This window comes from Aphis gossypii, chromosome 3, assembly GCF_020184175.1.
Source record: "Aphis gossypii isolate Hap1 chromosome 3, ASM2018417v2, whole genome shotgun sequence".
Taxonomy (NCBI): Eukaryota; Metazoa; Arthropoda; class Insecta; order Hemiptera; family Aphididae; genus Aphis; species Aphis gossypii.
Window position 1 is genome coordinate 49,280,300 of NC_065532.1, and position 14,130 is coordinate 49,294,429.

Below are 14,130 nucleotides of genomic sequence, written 5' to 3' on the forward strand. Positions count from 1 at the left end.
CTATACAATATAATATATACATTTTCAATAGTTTATTTTAATTCAATAATGTTATTTTTATTTAATTTTGACGACGTTTACCCATCTTAAGCTAACGATCGGATTTGATTAATATATTTTTCTACAAATAATTCTACTTACCGGTCATGCGTTTCAATTACAAACATACATTTTAAAATAACAAGACGTATACATTTGCTGCTGATCACTGCAAAGAACGATAATAATATGCTATTCGATTCACATTTGTGAAAACACGAACACTATACTCAATAGACAATCCTAATAATTAAATCGACGAGTTATTTTCTTGTCCGCTAGTCGTCGACCATAGTCCAATTTATTATGTAATTTCAATGGATGTTGCATGTACTTTGACTTTGTTTGGATAATAGTACAATAGAATACCTCGCGTTTTACACTGTAGTGATGGCGATCAAATACGATTTTATAATAAAGTCTATAAAATACCTATACAAAAATGCAATCCTAAATTCGTTATATCTATATTAATTATTCAACCATGAATATTTATTGTAAAAAATATAATATTAATATCAACTATCTAGTCGAATTATAGTATGTTGCTTTGAAGTATCAGATATCTTTTGATTTTGAAAATAGGCAAATAATTACAACATGCCAAATTCATTTTATACCTATTGATTTTACCAATTTTTCGTGGAAATCATTTTATCGAGTAGTATATTCAATATATAATAATACGCCATTTTTAATTTTTATAGATCTATTAATTTTATAAGCCTATTGTAAACGTATTGTAAATGTAAATAGTTATATATATATACTTTTAAAATTTAAAAATCTTATATACTTTATGTATCTTATGTAATCCTATCTATTATATCTGTAAAATTATAAGTTATGTAACATAATATAGGCTAATGACCATAGATGTCGAAGCCTTTATTCTTAATAAAAAAAAAAAATATGCTCTCGTACGTTTTGTACGACCTCTAAAAATATTCTAAATACCATACTGCGGTTATTAAAGTGATTAAACCGTACACCCAAATTATTAGTTATTGATTTAGGCGCGTAACGATTACGTACTTTGTACCTACTTAAGCTTAGTGTAATTAATTTTATAAAATTATTTATCACATAATTTTTAGTTATTTAAACGTCAGAATATTAAATAGTACAGTTTCCACGAACGCACATTATCAATACATTATTTTGTCATTCAATCATTGAAAGAAATGTAGGCTGAAACAAACATTAAAATATCGACCATCATAACTTAAAATATAAAGTGGTAATGCGTATATTATTAAATTTTTTTTTTGTTTATCGTAGACTGGTTATCAATACCAATTTTTAAATTAATGAGTTTTACTTTTATTGCGTATCATTGTACTTGCAGTACTTGTATTCAAATATGTTTTCAAAAGTTTTATTCGGTAAGTAAATACGGACTTATATAAAATATTAAATGTATAAAAAGTACAAAAGTATTTTAACGGAGAATAAATTCGTAAGCATGTGACGTGTGCACGTGGATGCGGAAGTAAACACGTTAAGATGGGTTTATACGCATATTACAACTACACGGCTCGTACACATTTCAATTATTGCTTTTTTTTATTTTTATAATATTTAATAAATTGAAATCCTCATAAACGGCCCGTTTGCATTCGCTTCAATACGAAAAAAAGCCACGTGTACACGTGCATGTATCGGTGTTATTCAATCAGTTACTGATAGTTAAAATACACGCATCGTAATCTGTACAAATTATAAATTAAGACGACCTTCATTCGTATAATTGTATTTTTCACCTTGATACTTACCGACTTCGTACCCTAGCTAATCAACATTGTACTCCGTTATCGCCGTTGTCGGTCATATTATTATACTCTGTATAAGACGTGTAATACGAGACCTGTTATCTATATGACTATATGAATACTATATGAGGCTGGAAGCACCGACAGCCGAACAAAACACAATAATATTGAATAGTACATTATAAGCCGTGCGGCTCTCTCAACGGTTTGACTAGGATTTTCCAAACCTATGCGTAATAAAAATTTGTAGTACACACACGTAGATAAGATAAATTCTAAACATTAATTATACTATAACGTCGTAGAGGCGTGTGCCATAATATGTCACATTTGACTCACGCATCAAAATACTATTGCAAGTAGAGTACACAAAGTATCATCTATAATATTCAGGGTACTTGCGATAAAAATACCTAACGTTATTTAAAAACAGTATTTAGTTTGGAAGATCCAAAATCCAATAAAATTATATTAAAATAATGCGTAGCTATATTACGACTTGACGAGTTTTAGTGAACGCCTAAACGTTAAAACATATTAGGTATTAGTATTAGGTAATAGGTAGGTAGAAAAAATCATCAAATTAGAAGTTAAAATAAGTTAGCTTTATTTTAGTATTATTTTTAATTGATTTATGAATAAATAATCGTATTTTTTTTTATACTTTATGTGTTTATAGACAGTCAAACATGCAGTAGTCTAAATCCTGGTTGTCACAAATTCCAACGACACCTTAGAATAAAGCCCATCACCTACAAATTGAATCTGGGACGATATTGTTATGAAATTTTTGTTGAGACGCACATTCATCTATAGATGACGGCACAGTACGGAATACAACTACTTTCAAACGTTCACACGGTGATCCAATGTTGGGCATGAAGCCTATATCCGACTCAGAACAGCTTGCAGATCCGGAACTGTGGTGAGTTGCCTTCGCTATGTAAGATACCCATGAGGGATCGTATCTTGTGAAGTTGAAATAGAATGTATCAACGGCGTGGCTATGGCAGTCAATATTAACAAACTTGGCATCACGGTCGACATCGTGTTGTTGGTATATGACGCGCAGATTAAGTAATGCGGACCATTAGTATAATAGTTATAAAAAGTCGAAATACAATTAAAAATTAACACATTCGCCGCCACGAGCACGCATCGTGTATGAGTGAAAAGTGTGTAGGTACAGCAAAAAAAAATTACTGATCAAAATCGCGGAGTACAAAACGTTAAAAATCAAAGTGAAAAACAAATTGTGAATAATTTAAGTTAAGAATAATTAATTAGTATAAGTTATACAATAGATGTTTATACAATTAGAATAATAATAAAAACACCTAACCTATAAGCTAAGTTAATACGAGTTAAGTTATAATTTTCTATGCATCAATACATCATATAATATATTTAAAAAAAAATTAAGTTAGTATACGGTAATATATCTATTCATAGAAGATGACAATATTAAATGCTGGTATGTATTATTACTAACGCTATGTGATCGAACTGCCAATCCGGTCCGACTAGCTCAGTCGGTATAACTGAAAAATAATTTTTACAATAAAAGTATAAAAATATAATAAATAATCAAGTCATTAAAATAATTTTAAGTACCGCATATTTATTATTTATTGGGGCACACGTTTGCAATAAAAATGTTAAAATGTCAATTTTGGTAAATTTGTAATCAGAAATTATTTTTGAAGTGAAACTTATTTAGCGGCGTTTGACATTTGACGAGAATGGAGAGTGAATTGGGAAAAATGAAACGTTTTGAGATTTCGTTACACGAGAGAGTAAAAAGATAAAAACAATTTTGTTTATAAATTGTTACTATAACAACTCGAATTATGTGTTGACAAATGTATCACTTTATTATTTCAGCTAATTATTATTATTATTATTATTATTAAATAACGCGTCTTCGTATACGCACACTTACAAAGTTTATGTACTGTAACTACGGTTTTTTCTTAATATTGAAATTTATTAAAATAACAATAAATAATAATAATAATAATAATTAATAATAAATAACAATTTTATTTTTAAAATAAGATTTAAGAGACGGAAATTTCCATTCATTTAAAGGTAAAATCACTATAAAAATATCGTCATCGCAGCCACCATCTACATCTCACCGAATCAAAATATAGAAAACATCATATATATTATTCACCGCTCCCTACAGGTTTATAGCCACAGAAGTGCAAATGAACTTGGAAGAGGTGAAGACAAAATCCCTATGATTCTCGGGGGAGATCTAGACACACACACACACACACACACACACACACACACACACACTAGTTTGTAATAAGTTTCACTTCTACCACGTGTACGATGCTACTCATGTTTGTATTTTTTTTATATAATTTTGTTTTTTAAAATATATTAATATGTGGGCAAATGATCCCAGCCTGGTATAGAGCACGAGAGACTAAGAATCTCGGGGTCGTGAAATAACACAAAAAGAAAAGAAATTAAATAAAACAAAAATATAAATTAAATAATAAATGGTAAATTTATAAGAATCTTAGAGTACGTTTAATAAATTTAATGTAAGGTAAATACAAGTTCATCGGACTGATGGAATCGTTCGGTATAAAATAGTTAAAATGAAATAGCATATTTATATAAGTACTTACGTCACACAGCCTCTTGTCTGCAACAGTATTGATGAATTGGTACATTGTTCGACAACAGTGTGGTGTTTGAAACGTTCATTAGCAATGAGGAAAAGAACGTAATTTTTGATCTGAAAAAAAAATACACACACCTTCATTAAATGTTCTTATACCGTCAACGGAAGTAGCGTCAACACGCGTCATAACTATTGTGCATAAAATCTGGCAGGTTTGAAACTGGATATAATATTATAAAGCTTATAATGTATAGTATACTCTTATATAATATAAGTATGTGTGTATATATATTATATATGTAAATTTATGATTTATCCCGTAAAAGAGGAACCTACACACACCAACATGCCACAAACATTGTGTCATTTTGAACCCTTATGAATTTTTCTATCCACTGATGCGGTTTTATAACATTTTATGATGCATCGTAATTCTTTTCTTAGACTGTAATAATGGGACAATTATACATATTAAGGACAAGTTATATGCACATTTCGAAAATTATTGCACGTACAGACGTACCACACTGAAAACGTTTTGCGTATATATATATAATATATATATTATATAATATGAAATTGAATTATTCAATAGATTAAACTATATTATAATTATATTTTTTTAAATTATTTCTATGTACCTACGTCACTACAATTATAAATCATAATATTAAGCACTAAAAGCAAAAATGTAATTTTACAGACATAAAAAAATATAGTATAAAGTATGTTATACACATATGTACGATTTCCAATTACTGCTATATAATCACGTAGGTTACCTACAGATGCATACGCACGCACACATCACACACACACACACACACACACACACACACACACACACACACACCCACGCACACTCACACACGCACACACACACGCACACACACACACACACACGCGCGCGCACACACGCACACACACACAATCTCGGGGTAGTGGGATCGATTCCCACGTTGGGTACCACTTTGTAATACCCAAAAAGAAAAGAAATGAAATAAAACAAAAATATAAATTAATAAAATAAATTAAATAATAAATAAGAAGGTTAAAGTATGTTTAATAAAATTAATGTGAGTCAAACACAAGCGACATAATCCTTGTATGAATGCCAGAATCCGTGGGACTATTCCCTACACTTAACCTAACCAAAGTGCTGGATAATATAGTCACGGCCACCTATCAGATGAGTACAAAATTATTTAAATTTGCGCTATTAACTTCCTCCTGATCGTCGGAGGGCTCTAAAGGTCGTGATTCGACAATATGAACAAGTACACCACGGAAATGAAATATTGATAAGTAAACTATAAAAATTAATATAGATAATATGATGCTCATGCACCTTACCTTATTCGCAGTTGTGTTCGATTAATGCAGTTGTCTTAACGCTCGATTCCAAGTATGGACTTTGATTTTTAACATTTTTTACTTCGTGATTTTCGAACGGAAATATTTTTGGCCGTACACACTTTTTTTCACGCTTGGTACATGCTCGTCGCGAACGTGTTCATTTTTAATTGTACTTCGGACACTTTATAACTATTACACTATGGTGCGCTTTACTTCATCTGCGCGTCAAACCAACAATACGATGACGACCGTGATGTCAAATTTGTTTATGCTGCTTGCCGTAGTCATGCCATTAATACATTCGATTTCAACTCAAAATGCACAAGGTATGATCCCTTATGAATATATTACATAGCGAAGGCCACTGACCACAGTCCCGGATCTGCCCGATGATTTAAAACGGATACAAGACTCATGTCCTCCATTGGATCACCGGGTGAGAGTTTTAAAGTAATGGTAGTGGGTACTGTGCCGTTTCCTATAGATGAATGTTCATTTAAGCACAAATTTCATCACGATATCCAGGATTCAATTTTGTAGATTGGCAATATCTGAAGTGGCGGTGGAAGTTGTGACCAACAGGATTTAGACCACTATATGTTCGAATGCGTATCAAAACACCTGTTTGTAGATGATGATAATATTAAAGGTTGGTATGTAACACTATATGATCGAACTGCCAATCAAGTCCGACTAGCTCAATCGGTAGAACTGAAAAATAATTTTTACAATCAAGTTATTAATTTAATAAAAATGTAATAAATAATTAAGTTATTAAAATAATTTTAAGTACCACTAATCTATTATTTATTGGTACAAATTTGCAATAAATATGTTAAAATGTCAATTTTTGTAGATTTGTAATCAGAATATATTTTTTTCATATTTTTTGCATATAATTTTGTTTTTTTAATATTTCTTTTTTACGGGTAATTTCTTTATTTTTTTTTTTTTTAATGAATTAATTTTTAAATCACTATCGATTTGAATTCCCATTAGTACTTGAATAATTTTGTGAATGTGAGGATGGGAGGATGGGAGGTATAAAATTGACTATTGAAATACATGTGAAATTTTCAGCTCCGTTCGTGGTTTTTGGGCTATATTGTCTGGTTCACTAGCACATAAGTCTGGTCAAAATTAGCATCAAAATCAATATAAGTTTTTAATATATAATCAGAAAAATCCATACTTAAGTCGCAAGGAGCTATTAAAATTATTGCAGTAAATACGCCCGAAACATCATTTGGGTCTAAATAAGATAAACCGAAAACGTATTACAGCTATCTTAGGTTAAAAATAAAGGTGTTACTTTAAGAGTATACGGACACCCTGTACACCCAAAATTGTACCTACAAGCTGGTTTTCATTGTTCACAATTTTGTGCGCAAATCAACCTCAGCCCGGTATAGTACGCGCCTCTTAATCGGGTCGTGGGTTCGAGCTCCACGTTGAGCATCACTTTCTAATAACGCAAAAATAAAAGAAAAGAAATAAAACGAAAATATAAATTAATAAAATAAATTAAATAAGAAATGGTAAATTAATAAGAATGTTTGAGTTCGTTTAATAAACTTAATGTGATACAAACACAAGGGACATAAGACTGAATGAATATCGGAATCTGTGGGACACTTCCCTACACTTATAAGTGCTGGATAATATAGCCACCTATCAGATATTAATATAAAATTATTTAAATTTGCGCTATTACCTTCCTCCTGATCATCGGAGGGCTCTCAAGATCGTGATTCGAGAATATGAACAAGTACCCCGTGGTAATAAAATATTGATAAGTAAATTATAAAAATTAATATTGATAATATGAGGTTCATGCACCTTACCTTATTCGCAGTTGTGTTTAATTTATGCAGTTGTCTTAACGCTCGATTCCAAGTATGGACTTTGATTTTTAACATTTTTTACTTCGTGATTTTCGAACGGAAATTTAAACACTAAATCCAAATAAATACAACACTGATATATTTTCATTAAAATGAAAAGGCCTAGTCGTCGCTCGCAGGATCCGGTGTGAACGTGTGGTAAACCGACCACACGTTCACACCAACTGTTGCTCTTACACTGCCACTGCCGAGAGGAGACGACGTGCAGGCCAAGCCGGTCAAAATGGCAGGTGGCTTCAACAAAGACCTCTGCATTCCCAATGATATAGCATTAATCTTAACGACAGAGACCCTCATTGGCCCATCCCTTGTGCCTGGCGGCATATGAATTAGTCACGCGTTTTGCGCCACATTTTCACAAACACGTATTAGTTTCTACGTGATCTTACAATGTAAGTCTTTCCTTTCACTAATCTTGGTCGCATTCAAAATATACACCCCACAATGTATAAGTCGAATACCTTGCGACTACAATATTGTAACAATAGTCTATGTGGCGCGGATTTAAATGGAAAAAAACAAGTAAAATTGTTATACAAATTTGAATTAATATATGCATCATTATAAAACGATAAAACAAAAAATAATGACCTAGATAACTTAATTATAATTTGTATAATCAAGCCTTTAAACTAACCATTGTTTCTGCTTTGGTCTGCTCTTTCAGAGAAACTAGGCGAATAGGTCTTCGGAGAACAACGAGTATACAATATAAGCACTGTGATAGGGCCACGTACATTGCATAAACGGATTTGTTGTTTGCCGCGAATAAATCAGGTGAAAAGTTAAAAGTTAAACTGTAGCGTCTGTGCCCTGTGGCGGAATATCATATTGCATTATTGAACTGTACACTGCCCGAGTCCGCAATCACACATACGCACTAAACACATACATAGGTCATCGTGGAAGAGCGTTGTGCCGTTGTCATTATATTGTATTATTTTGGTCGTGAAAATAACATCAACAATAGACGAAATATTATTTTGTGATCGCGATTTATACTTTATATTATGAAATATTAATATATATGATAAAGATCAAATTGTAAGGCCATGTATTCTTGAAATAAAACGATTAAATATAAGTCTCGTATAGCGACTCTAAATTCAAATAATAGTTAGGTACGGACTAAGGACCGTGGTAAAAGCTACGAACAGACTAAGAATTCAAATGACGATTGCACTTCGTATCGCGAAAATATTTGCAATTATATAAAATGTAAACGTATGCACATATAACATAAATGCATAATGTATACCTACTTATTCTCTATATGTTACAATGTTATACTACTGCAATATTATGCCAACGTCATTATCGTGAATTATAATAAATTACAGGTCTACGGTGACCGTGCAATACTAGCTGCAGTTGCAGGTTATGCATATGATGACCTTTGAATCGCGAATATTCTCTACAAAAATGCAAGTTTCTTGTCTCTGCAATATTGTTTAAAAAATGCGTCAATGGTTAACGATGACAGGTCGAGTACTTAAATTAAAAACAAGCAATAGCTCAATCAATTCAGGATATGAAACTTTTGTGAATATAAGATAATAAACTCGTATTTGTTTTAAAAATAAATAAAGCTGTCACGTAAATTAATAACATTTATTAACAAGCTTGTATTACCTGACAACTCATAATTTTACATCATTACATTAATTTACATTATCATAAATTTGAACGACATCCTGTAGTCCTTGAACATTATTAATAAATTTTGCTAAATGTTCGTATTCTATTTCGCTTAATGTTACTTTTTGTAGGGGCAAATGTTCCTCTTCGGCGTGCACTATGTCGTACTTATATTTTTCAAGATTGGTCCGAACTTTAGCAATATCATTTGGTTCACAAAGAAACTGTAAATAAAATAAATAAATCATTATTGTCTTATTACTTTGCAAATATTTGTGTTACGTAATTACTCAATGAAAATTAGTTAAAAAAAAAAAATAAAAACATTTTATACCTAGGCATTAGGCACCTATAATAGCTATCTCGTTAAGTAATAAAAAAAAGCAAAAGAAATGTATGGTGTAAAATGGCTTAATAAACCGTATCCCGTATGTTATTAACTTATTAGTATAATACTTATAAGTTATAAATAAAAATCAAGCTATAAGGAATTTTAATTTTTAACTATTGTTACAATTCGTGAGTCAACCATTCATCAAAATAACACTTATATTATACAATTAATTTAATATGATAATAACAGAAATAAATCTTAATATGATATCTCAAACTGTTCGCGAGTAATATTTTGTTTATACTGTATAAAATCTATTTCTCCATAACCATTTAAATTAATTATGAATGCTATATCATTTTATAAGATTCTATATCTTAATTAATTTTTTTACCAATACTTGCAGTACCTACGCAACAACATTACTACGTATCTAACTTTGTAGCGGTAACAGTCAATCATCATATAACATGATATGCTTTGTGTTTAATTTAATTAATTTAAATATTAGTAATACAGTAGGTGTTTAAATATATGTATTTTGAAGAAAATATAATATTGGAAATATTGAATGCAAAAAATTATAACAGCCTATTTAAGAAGAATCAGATTTTACTATAACCTAATCCGTCTCTGGATCACCGATCAACTACATATTTTTTTTATATTTAATTAAAATATGAATAATTACGTAAATGAAGAAATAAAAATGTATATTTAATGATAATAAAAAAACTATGTATATTATGATTAATGAATAAAATAAATTGTGATATGTACCACTCGTCAAAAACGCAAAATGAAAACGAATTTCATTAATTTGAGCGCTCCAAACAATAAGTGCGACAAAAACAAAAAGCCGTAGCACGCGGTAACGCGCGTTTAAATCGCACTATAGTTTGACGCGCTCCATTATAATATTATGGATCGTGTGTTTTCGTCTAGCGTTTTCCACACGCTCTATTTACGGTGTAATCCATTTAATAAACCACTATTGACTCAGAAAAATATTTATTTTTATTTTTTTATAATTTTTAGTTGTTACAAAACAAAGTTTTTACTATTTTTATTGTTCTCATTTTAATTTCATGATCCGAAGAACTTCGGAAGAAGTATCGAATATTACGATTTATAATTAAAAAAAATTGATCTATAATATTCAATACTTATTGTATCTCGTAAACTACTGGTCCAAATTTCGATTTTTATGAATCAAATCACTCCAAAAATATGCATATTCATTATAAATATTTTATAAGCGTGACACGCACACAATTATTTGTTAGTTACTTTAAGGTAGGTATATTTTTTATTCTAATAACAGTGTATATAATATATATATTATATTTTGTTTATATTAATTTATTTTTAATATATACCTATATATTTACAAAATGATGTTTAAAAATATATATTATAATTATTCAAATATATTAACCAATTTAATTATTATTTTATACGTTTTGCTTAAATTCAACATAATATGTTGAACAGTTTACAGTTATCAGTTTCATTAAATAATTTAAAATCATTATTCGTTCACATACGTATAGGATATAAATATGGATGTAGAATTTTGATTTTCTAAAAATGTAATAGACGCAAAAGAGTACAAAAAAGTAATAATAATATACAACAATTAAAATGTTACGTTTCATAGTTTGTTATTGAAATTTACTCATACCATCTTTAAATACCAAGAGTAATAATAACTAATTATTTATAAATTTATAATAGATGATATAAATTAACTTTCATTAGGTAGTGTCGTTCATAAATTATTTCCAAAAAATACACATATAACACTGGACATAATATTATAGATATCCAGAATTCTAGTAAGTTATTATTTGCGTCAAACCTACACAACAGCAGATGTAATAATTTATAACATAGGAGGGTACCTGCTACAAAAAAATAGTTCAGAGGTTATCTATACAAAATAAACATTGTAAACCAAATTTTAAATAATAGTCTAAGTATTGTAATAGGTACATATTATTCAAATTTCAATAAAAATTGTGAGTAAAACATGGTTATGAGATAAACTGCAGTCTTCACTCTTTAGTTGTTTAATCTATTGTAATTTAGGTAAATATATATTTTTAAACAGAAATACCTACAACAATATTTGAAAATTTAATATTATTAGTTTCAAATAATTATAAGCTGAAAGTTAGTAAACAACTTTTGGGTCCCTAAAGTCTTGATCACTTTCAGATCTATTGATAAAATAATATGCTGATGTACAAATGATGTAAGTTTTATTTAACATAATGGTAAACTAGTGACACATTACAGTTTTAAATTTTCGAAAAAATGTAATAATAGTTTTATGTTGTTAAATAAACATAACCTACCTAGTACCTAATGAACAATATCATATGTATTAATATTAAAAAATTATATTTAATCATAGACTAATATTGTAAGATACGGACACACGATGCTATATTTATATAGATCATGTACCTACTACCTATTATCATTGAGCTTTAATATTTAATTTTAACATATTGGTATAATGTTTTTTTTGTTTATATCATGCAAATTTACAGACAAACACACTTAATAGCTTAAATTTAAATTTTAAAATAGATTGAATTTAAGTTTTATAAATTAAAAATATTTGACATATATTTTATGATTTCCTATAAATTTATTTAAATAAATATATTATTTTTTTAAACTCAGCAAATAATAAATTGCATTAACTAATAAATATACATTATTTTTATCGACGATGAGATTTTTGTTAATAATATGCAATATATTATGTATGATAAATAGTATATCAATTAGCTACCTTGAGTATGTTAAATTTGTATAAGAGTATATTTTATATTCAAATATTTAAAAAATTATTAAATGAGTCGGTGCTTGTGTAATATTAGGTTGTATATAGATACCATAAATGAATTATCCGTACTTAATTTATGATGAATTAAATATTTAATGAAGTGTTGTCTTCCTATATATACCTATATGAATATGAATAACATAGTAATAACAATTTTTGTTTTAATAAAAGAAATGCTATAAAATATACATTTTTTTTTATCAAAGATGTATTTTTTGATATAGCTTTAAATATAAATATAATAAATATATATTATAATATATATTTAAATATATTAATACATTTCACTATAGAAAACTACTTTCAAAAGTTGCCCAAAATTATTCCATCGACCGTTTATTTGATTTAATTATTGATGATGTAATAAATAATAATTATTTCCCACTTGTTAATTTTTTACTGCCACCAAAGTGATAAATTGCTATACTGATTCAGTAATGCAATTATCTAAACCCTGATCAAATTTATGTGGATTTTGAAAATGCTCTACTCGTACACACTGCTGCAAATATTTTTTGGCTTCTATCCAAGTAAACTTAACTAGTTAAACTACAGTAGTAATCGATGACCAATATTACAAAATAAATATATATAAAACACAAAGAATAAATCGTATTAATTATGATGTATCTAACGGTAAAAAAAGTATTGTTGAAACGTAGGTACCTATATAATACGTGTCCTAATTAATATTTACTATTGCAAACATAAAGTCTCATTGGCCATTAACAATTATCATTAGATTTTTGAATATATGGTTAAATAGATATTGTTGTTTTATTCAAATATATAATATATTATATACCTTTTTAAATTTTAAAATGCTGGTTTTGAATCTTTATTTTTTTATAGTATGGACATAGGACATACAAGATAATAATTCATCTTACAACAATTATTTGTTTTTTAACAGCTGAACTTAACCTATTGCCTATAGCCTATAGGTTATAAATAAATAAGTAGATACTGTAGATATTGTTGATGCATTATTAGCAACACAATATGTTGAACAGTAGTCAATTTCATTAAAAATTTAAAACCATTATTCGTTCATATAGGTACATAGGATATATTTACATAAATATGGATGTAGAATTAAAATTTTCTAAAAATTGTATAGGCACAAAAAGAAATAATAATATACAACAATTAGAATGTTACGTTTCGTAGTTTGTTTTTGAAATTTACTCATAGCGTCTTAAAATACTAATAGTAATAATAACTAATTATTTATAAATTTATAATAGATGATATAAATTAACTTTCGTTAGTTTAGATAATGTTGTTCATAAATTATTTTCAAAAAGTACACATATAACACTGGACAAATAAGTATCCAGAATTCCAGAATATTATTATTTCTGTCAAACCTACACATCAGCAGATTTAATAATTTATAACATAGGAGGGTGCCTGCTACATTGTAAACCAAATTCCACACAGCCATCACGGCAGTTGTGTATTCTTTGTTATGCTACAGACTGCAAGAGATTATGGGATCTTTTTTTCGTATAATTCTTCGAAACTCTGTGTTATTGTGTGTGTAAAATTCGATAGAAACGACCCAGCACAAAAGACTACAA

The 14,130-nt window shown here is 28.6% G+C and overlaps 1 long non-coding RNA gene across 4 annotated transcripts; it reads right to left on the reverse strand.

Moving 5' to 3' along the window:
- Positions 1-2,394: 2,394 nt before the first annotated feature.
- On the reverse strand, positions 2,395-9,822 carry LOC126550955 (uncharacterized). Of its 4 annotated transcripts, none has more exons than XR_007605010.1 (5): positions 8,353-9,822; positions 7,656-7,766; positions 5,809-6,522; positions 4,460-4,569; positions 2,395-3,352 (listed from the first exon to the last, which is right to left on the reverse strand). It is a non-coding gene; the product is annotated as an uncharacterized LOC126550955 (long non-coding RNA). The 4 variants fall into 4 exon arrangements; XR_007605011.1 differs by lacking the exon at positions 8,353-9,822 and adding an exon at positions 7,893-8,293; XR_007605012.1 differs by lacking the exon at positions 8,353-9,822 and having other exon boundaries at positions 5,804-6,522; positions 7,656-8,295.
- Between the last annotated feature and the right edge of the window lie 4,308 nt (positions 9,823-14,130).